A 9,264-nucleotide genomic window follows, 5' to 3' on the forward strand; every position below is an offset into this window, starting at 1 on the left:
GGTTTGCTGAAAGACATGGAGAAAGGCCACAGTTTGCTGAAATCGGCCCGGGAGAAAGGAGAGAAGGCTCTTACGTACTTGGAGGACGGCGAAGCAGAGACGTTAAGAAAAGAGATCGATGGCCACGTAGAGCAGTTGAAGGAACTGACCAGCACTGTTCGGAAAGAGCACATGACTCTGGAAAAAGGCCTCCATTTGACAAAGGAATTCTCAGATAAATATAAAGCACTAACTCAATGGATAGCAGAATACCAAGAAATCCTACACGTTCCTGAAGAACCCAAAATGGAATTATATGAGAAAAAAGCTCAATTATCCAAATACAAGGTAATTTGTTATTACTCCAGCAAATGCACGAGGGTGTCCTCTAGGGACTCAATGGGAGGGAGTTGATTCTTGGTGTGTGTCACCCTTCGTGGGTGCTGAAAAACGCCCATAGCATGTCTATTCTACTGGGGGTGAGTGATATCGTTTTATTTGGCTAGATATACTACGTCAAAGTTATGTTTCCATACATGAATCATATTTTCCTCATATTCAAGATTGTATTTATAAATGGAGATCTATTCTCACAATGTGATCCAGGTATATGGATCTTCCAGATAAATCTTCCAGGCATCAGGATCTCACACCAATAGATTTTATGTTTCGTGTAGCATCTTCCCAAGATAAGCTGACCTACAGTAAATTGAAAACAAGATACCCTATTTGAAAGAAAAGAAATTCTCATTAACCAACTATAGCCAAACATCCTAGAAATTAATGTTTCAAAGAATAAATGGTGATGTGACTATAGCTAGCTATAACATGTTATAGATATAGATATTTCACCGGCTCAAATATTTGAAACAATTATCGAAACTTTTGTGTGGAATAATTTGTGTTCTGAATGATTAAGTGATAGTCTTCAAGAATTAGTGTGATGGCTTGCCTCTGAGCTTTCCCTGTGGGAAGCTTTTTCCTCCTCCAGCCAAAATTTCTATTCTCAACCTTGGTTTTTCTACCAAGTCTGACAGCATGTCTTTGAAGTTACCAGATAAAAATCACAGCCACTTTTCTGTTTTCCACTGAGTTCTTGATGTATTTAAACAGTGCTGTGAGCCTGTACAGCAATGCTACAGCTGGAATTTATCTCTCTAACTTCACATGCAACTCGGGCTGCAGTTAACTTCATGAACTCAAAATAAAAAGATGGTGCTGAAAGAGATGAGGTGGAAGCCAGAAATATAAACTATGTTAAATTTAGCCAAACAATGCTTTCTCATACTTTCCACACGTGAAGAACTATTTGATGCATTACTCTGTATTTGAGAACCATATTAGCCACAAAAAGTCATCCTCTCTTTCATGTTTTGCATTTACTGATTTATAAAATACGTCTCGAATGTCTGTTTAAAAGAGATCATCTCATACATGCCCCGGGCATATGTACATATTCACCTCGAACACGCAGGTGAGCTGGCTCTGTTTTTCTTTGTCATTCAAGTCACTTCAACAAACGGTGCTGTCCCATGAGCCCTCAGTAAAATCAGTGAGAGAGAAAGGCGAAGCTCTTCTGGACTTGGTGCAGGATGTCACTTTAAAGGACAAAGTAGATAAGCTTCAAAGTGACTATCAGGACCTCTGCAGTGCAGGAAAGGTAAGGAGACATTGAGAATTCAACAAAAATGTATTTATTTGCCCAAAGGGGGCCCTGACTTCTTTTTCTCTGTCAGAAGATTTAAAGGGCTGAAATGGGTCAGTAACCTTTCTTTTTTTCAGAGGGGCATTTTAAATGGCATGACGACTCTTTTTCTATTTTTTTTTTAATTCCTGTTCCTAGTAATTCTCTGGTATATGTAACTCGACCTACCCTAGGAATTGCACTGGGTTTTTTTAGAAATATAAAACGGTTTTTATTTGCTTTTTGGCTTGAAAGTCACCTCTAATGGGCACCTGGCTTCACAGGAACATGTCTGCAGTCTGGAGGCGAAAGTCAAAGACCATGAAGATTACAACAGCGAACTCCAAGAGGTAGAAAAGTGGCTGCTGCAGATGTCCGGCCGCCTGGTGGCACCTGACCTCATGGAGACCAGCAGCCTGGAGACAATCACCCAGCAACTGGCCCACCACAAGGTACGCGTGCTCTCTACAGAGCTAAAGCACACAGACAGCTTTCACAGCTATGCCCATGTGTGTGTGAGCACACCTGTGTACGTGTGCGTGCATCTCTGGATTCCAATGATTGTACTTAAGAAATCAGGTCTGCATGCCAAGAACGCCTGATAAATGAGAACAGTTGAAGTCAATATTTTAACGACTCAACCACAGTCGAATGCTAGCCTTCAACTCGAAATACGTTATAGTCTTTATGGAGTAATTTATCCAAGAAAGAAATGATCTTTAATTTACAAAAGTGCAGCCAAAGATAGGATATAGAACTAGTAATCAGAAAGTCTAGATTCTAGCCAGACTCTCCCCTTCCAAGTAGGGGAAGCTTAGCCTCTCAGAGGCTCCTCCTTTTTCTCCTCTGGAAAGGCCGAGAAGGATCCCGGCCCCATCACACAGCTGCGGGGGCATCGCGGGAGAGGATGTCTGTCAGCATTTGGTGAACTGCAAATTACGGGACTGATATGAGGTGTTCTTGTCTTTGTTCATATGTATTTGTAGTAATTATATGAACCAGATGACAGGTTGTCATATGGTCACAATTTTATGGAGCAATTTTGGAAAACCGAATTTTAGTCATGATGGGGTCAATATCTAGTAGTGTGTCAGGAAAGCCAGTTACCCTCCCGGGCTTCAGGGCTCCTGTCCATAGAATTTTATTTAGCAAATATGAATAGAAAATAACTACATGATATATTCTATTAGGCACTGAGGGAATACCCTCAGTAACCTCACATTGTAGTGATTTTATTCCAATTCGAAGACATAATGGTTCTTTTCAATATGGCGTATATGATAACCTGTAACCCAGCACTCTTGGAAAAAGCAGTGGACCCTGGGCTGCTGAGAGCCCTCCAGGTAGATATACTTATGTGGCAACCCAGGATACCTTGTGTTGGAATGTGTCACTTATCATAAGTATGTGATGATATATTACAGTGTATATAAATATATATGTATGTATGTATATATATGTGGTATATAATATATAGTATATACTATGTATAGTATAGTGGTGATATAAGTAAATATCATCTAGCAGTAAGAAACTTAAAACGTGATATCAATAAGTTGGTTCCTCCTGTCTGATCTTTGAGAATGCTCACTAGAGAACATATGTGGGCACAATGGTATGAATGTGCTGGAGGCAGACAGAGTGAGGGCCAAAGGCTGTGGGCTCTGCCATTTACTAGTCATATGACCTTGAGTATCTTCTATAACCTATCTATGCTTTAGTTTCTCCATCTGTAAAACAATGATAATAATACATATTTATCAGGACTAATAATTTATGTTATTTTTATTAATACAAATATTATTAGATGTAAATTAGATATTACATTAGAGGTGAATAATTAGATTTTAGATTACTAATTACATAAATCAGATATTATATTGTTGGGTAGGTTAGATATTAGTAAATTAGATTAAATAGTAATTGGATTATTTTAGATATAAATTATACCAGAATTATAATTTATAGAACTTAAAAAATATATGAATTTCCTTTCTCTGATAATAATAGCATGGAGCGTGTATCTGAGATCAGCCATGAATTCACTCTAGTTTTAAAGGTTATTTCATCATCTCTATGTAACTTAATCCATTAAACTCATTAACTCTCCCAATTGGAACATCCTTGAAAATATACATTTTTCTTTTTGTTTTGTCATTTGCTATGTGGTATTCAAGACAAACTGCAAAACTCTTTCAAAAAAACATTATTAAACAGTTAAATTCTTCATCTTAAACCTTCTGTTTGGTAAATACATTATTTAAAGACTAAAGATGGAGTTATAAGAACTCTGTGTTTGTTTCATTTTTGTAGGCAATGATGGAAGAAATTGCTGGTTTTGAAGACCGTTTGAACAACCTTAAAACTAAAGGCGACAATTTGATCAGCCAGTGTGCAGAACACCTTCAAATGAAACTTAAACAAAATGTGCACACACATCTGCAAGGCACAAAGGATAGTTACTCAGCGGTCTGCAGCACAGCACAGAGGGTGAGTACCACTGTGACGTTCTGGAATGACAATGAATAAAAGAGAAAGGCTGTGAAATCTAGAGATATTTAAAAATAGTTTTGATGCTTCGGTCTTTGGGGTAGTTTTGGCGCATGTCCAGGCAGGTAGTGGGAACATAGACTTCTGTCTCTGTGTGAACACAGAGCTAACACATCGCACATTTGATTGATGTGTCGAAGTGGTAAATTGCATACATTTGGTTTTACCCAATCCATTTATTCCCTAAATTGATTATAAAATATTTTTTTAATTTTGTTTTGTTTGTTTTTATTTGTATACCATCAATGCTTCCTTCTAAGTTGCCATTTTTCTATAATACAGAAGTAAATTTATTCCGTAATTTTCACAATTATTTTCTTTTTAAATCTATGCATCCTAGGTTCAACTCGCATTTAATACTTTTATGTATTCATATAAAAGTTGATAAAAGGAGTAAGTAGTAATTTTGAGTTATACTTTAATCGGTATACTTCCACTAAAATGGAATCCTTCATGTTATGAAAATAAGTCTAAAATGGGTAAGAATTGCCCTTTTAGTAAAAAATAAGTACAATCAATGAATTGCTTTTTATTATTCTAGAATTTTTAAATGACACTGCAGACATTCCTCTATTTTTGTTACTGGGCTAGCCAGTGAGAACCGGAAAAATACAAGTGACATGGGAATATGGTCTGCATTCATCATGATAATAAAAAAATTGCTGGTTGAAATTAGTTGACTCCCTAGAATCGGAAAGTCACCTTCCAAAAGTTAATTAAAAAGAGGAACACAGTAATCAAACAGATAATTGTAGATGATGACAAAGGAGGAAAAGAGAATGAGACGGGAAAAAAACATGAAGTTTTCTGGTGAGCTTATTGGTTCACTCATTCAGCAGAGAGTTATCGAACACTGACTTTGTAATGGGCATTTTCTGTACATTGGGGATACAACTTGAATTTTTAAAGGAACATTGGTAAATGTTTGAAAGGCACAAATAATTTAAAAATAAAAATTTAAAAAGCAGATCAAACTCTAAGAACGGAGTTCATAAAATAAATTTGCAAAAATGATAAAGAGAACAAAATACTTCTCTTTCAGTTTTGCTTGTACTAATAATAAGGCACAGTCTCAATATCAGATGAAAATGAATTATTGCTTCTCTTGAGTCAATAATTAAAGAAGAGCCAGTCTAACCTCACGTCCTTTTTTTCTTTCCTTTTTTTTTTTTAATGGAATTGTTTGTTCAGGAAACATCATAGGGATATTTCCCCTTGATTTCAAAGAAATACATAATAGTTTCTCCATGTGTCTTTATGGAACACAGCCCAGCCTGACGAAAGCAGGAGGGTGGGGGGTGGTGAGGTAACACACTGGACAGATGTGGTCACAGAGAGTGGCTATGTCCTAATGAGCACTGGCAATGCTGGACTGAGGAGATTATTGAAAACATAGAAATGAATACTTTATTCATCCCCCCCCCAAAAAAAAACAAAGGAAATTGGTTGGCTGATTAAGGATTAATTAATTGAATAGACATATTAGAAAATATTTAGATTATTATTGTTCTGGAACATAGCTTCTAAGATGAAATGAGGGCATCAGACTCTTCTCTCCCCTCTGGTTTAATTAAGTTCCAATCTGACCTTAGTCCTAAAGCAGGAGCCTTTCGGTTACAGAAATATTGGTTATCTTTTCATGAAATGGCATTTTATTTTTACTTTTAATTTTTAGCTTGAACAAAAAGTACAATATTTATACCATTATGGAGAAGCTGCAAAAACTCTAATTTATGTTTGACAATTTACTTCAATGATTTTATGTATCCTAACACATTTCTATAGTTACATTAACTCTGCCTCATTCTCTCCCTACTCAAGATATAACATTGTAATGTGTGGGTTGAGAAGTTATAAACTGGGCACGGCAATTGTGCTTTGCAATATTTTGGAACATATGCAAACTCTATAGATATGTGTATAGTGTTGGAGAGTCCTGGGGGTGTAATCCATTTCAGTGGACTTGTGGACGTGTGTCACTTAATTCCAGTCATGTTTATAGAGACAAAAGATAGTTCTCACAGTTGCAGCTTGATTGTCTTGTTTCAGGTGTACCAGACTTTGGAACATGAACTTCAGAGACATGTTAGTCGACAAGACACTCTGCAGCAGTGCCAGGCCTGGCTTTCTGCAGTCCAACCAGATTTAAAGCCAAGTCCACATCCACCTCTCAGCAGGGCAGAAGCCGTTAAGCAGGTATAGACTCCTGAAAGTTTGTGTTGTGTTATGTGATTCATTCAGACATTCAATGAAAATATATTAGGTACCTATCATGTGCCAGACTGCGCTAGCTACTGGGGATATGTAAGTACATGCAAACCTCATTTTACTGGGCTTTATTTTATTGCATTTTGTAGATATTGTCTTATTTTATTAACAAACTGAAGGTTTTTGGCAACCACCAGCAAAAAGATTATAACTAACTGAAGGCTGAGATGATGATTAGCATATTTTAGCAATAAAGTATGTTTAATTAAGGTACGTACATTGTTTTTTTAGACAATGCTATTATTGTACACTTAATAGACTGCAGTATAGTATAAACATAACTCGGTTGATGAAAAAATTTGTGTGACTCGTTTTATTGCAATATTCACTTTACCCAATCTACAATATCTCTGAGGTATGCCTGTGTAAATAAGATCTGAACTTGACTCTAGTCATTGGCTCATTTGGATATGAGACTGGAGAATTTCACTACTGACAAACGACAACTTCAGATGGTGTCAGACTGGGGTCATGCTTTGACAGGCTATGGTTGCAATTCATTCATGGTCCCAGGAAGCATTGTGTATTCCTAATACCTCCTGCCTCGTAAACAATAAATATATGATGATAACATGCTCCCCACTACCACAAGAAATTGGCGCACTGACTTGATTCCATTGAGAATGCCATATGTTTTTATAAGGCATTTGGGGGAGTAGGATAAAGTACTATCAGATTTGCTCCCTGAAATTGATTTTAGCAAAAATCTTTTGCAACTGTTTTGTCACTGACAATCTATAAGCTGCTCCCAGTGATTTTGGAATCAAGTCAACTGTATAAATCTTAAATCATTATTTTTTTTTTTAAAGTAAATATAAGATAAGAAATCTGTTATCTTATTCTCTTCTCATTTTCAAAAGTTGCTTTGGACAGATAACTTTCTCTGGGTCATAGCTACATAACGGGGTGGTTTGGCAAATTCAGACCTTATTTATTACAGAAAAAACTGTAGAAGTTTCTTGGGTGTTTCCTTTGTCCAGACCATACAAACTTCTTTAATTATAATGTGAAGCAAGTGGTGGACAAATGGATCCCTTGTCAGAATGTTTTGAATTCTTTGCACAAGTCACTAGTGTATGTCATTTACAACAAGGGTTGTAAATACTGAACATAGCAAGATTGTTTTTGAAATATCAACAAAATATTACAAGTATACAAAGACTCGCTGTCTAAATATGGCATACATCTCTTTCACTCTTCACAATTTTGTTTTCAGGTCAAACACTTCAGAGCTTTGCAGGAACAGGCAAGGACCTACTTAGATCTCCTTTGCTCCATGTGTGACTTGTCAAACTCTTCAGTGAAAACCACAGCTAAAGACATTCAACAAACAGAGCAAATGGTAAAATAATGATTAATAATAATAATAATAAACCCTTGGATTTGTCCATATTATTATATTCTTTTGTTTGAATGTTAGATGTAAAAGAATATATCTGCTTGAATATTTCTTGCTATAATACTTCCGCAGCCATTGTAATAAATAAATATTTGAATTTCAACTGTCACAGAAAAATAAGCACACTGAAACTGGTGCCACTGAATTAGAACTGAAACAAGTAGTCTCAGTGATCTGCTTATCGTTAGAGCCTCTTTTCTCTTTTCTTTTTAATTACCCTTTTCTCTTTATCTTTTCCTATTTTTCTACTCATTTTTGTTCTTTTCTGCTTTTCCACCTTTTTACTGAGGTAACACTTAATATGAAAAGGATTTCTTATCTTTGCTTTATATGAGGGATGGTCACGAGCATGCCGTCTGTCATGACCCTTCTAAGCCATTGGAAGTGTCTGAGCATGGTGTCCTAAAGAATTCTGAAGCTATATCTGGGCTCAGTGGAAAAATGTGCTGAGTCAGCAGTACCTAAGCACAGCAGACAAATGGCGGCAGAGGGCAATATGATAGCCACCGCTGCCTTAAACTCTTTAATACAACACATTTAGGTTTAAAATTTAAAAATAAGACTTGGTTTTGGTATTTAATTGATTAAATATCCACAGAATGCTAAAATAATCTAAATAAAAAATAATGAAGATTTAAAATAAATAAATAGTAACGTAGATATTTAATAATCAAAATAATATGGGTTTCTCACTTTTAAATTATCAAAGCAAATGTCTATATTATCAAAGCAAATATCTTTAAATCCTTATGAAAGATGATATAATTCATATTTTTTACAGATATGATTTATTGGAATCAATCACATGATTTTAAAAACCAGTAAAGTCAATCTAAAAATATATCCAAAACATTAATAACTTGGTGTTTTATTAGACCTTGCAATAATGTACAGTAGGGAACAATATGTCTTTTCTAGTTAACCCCAAGACCAAATTCACGAGTAATTCAAATAGATGCATCCCCTAAAATGCCCAATGTGAAAAACAATTAGGGCAGCTTTTGACCTAATAAATTGTTAAAACTTCTTAGAGCTTCACATATTGACTGAAATCGAATGGCACGTCCTAGACATTTCAAGCCTTTAGAAAACCTAAATATAAAAAGGAAAATCTACTTTTCTCGAAACAGATAAAGAATTCTTCCTGTATTTATCAGTGTGTGTGTGTGCACACGTGTGTATGTGTCCACATGTGAACAAGCGTGCATGTGTGTTGGCCTGCGTACGTGGACAGGCTGAAGAATCGCATCTCTGATTCATTGAGCGTAAACGTTCTTCCTTGTTGCTGCTGACTCCTGCCATCACGTTCTCTCCAGGTGGAGCAGAGGCTTGCCCAAGCACAGCATGTAACTCAGGGCTGGGAGGAGATCAAGCACATGAAGGC

Source organism: Pteropus alecto, unplaced genomic scaffold (genome assembly GCF_000325575.1).
Source record: "Pteropus alecto unplaced genomic scaffold, ASM32557v1 scaffold176, whole genome shotgun sequence".
Lineage (NCBI taxonomy): Eukaryota > Metazoa > Chordata > Mammalia > Chiroptera > Pteropodidae > Pteropus > Pteropus alecto.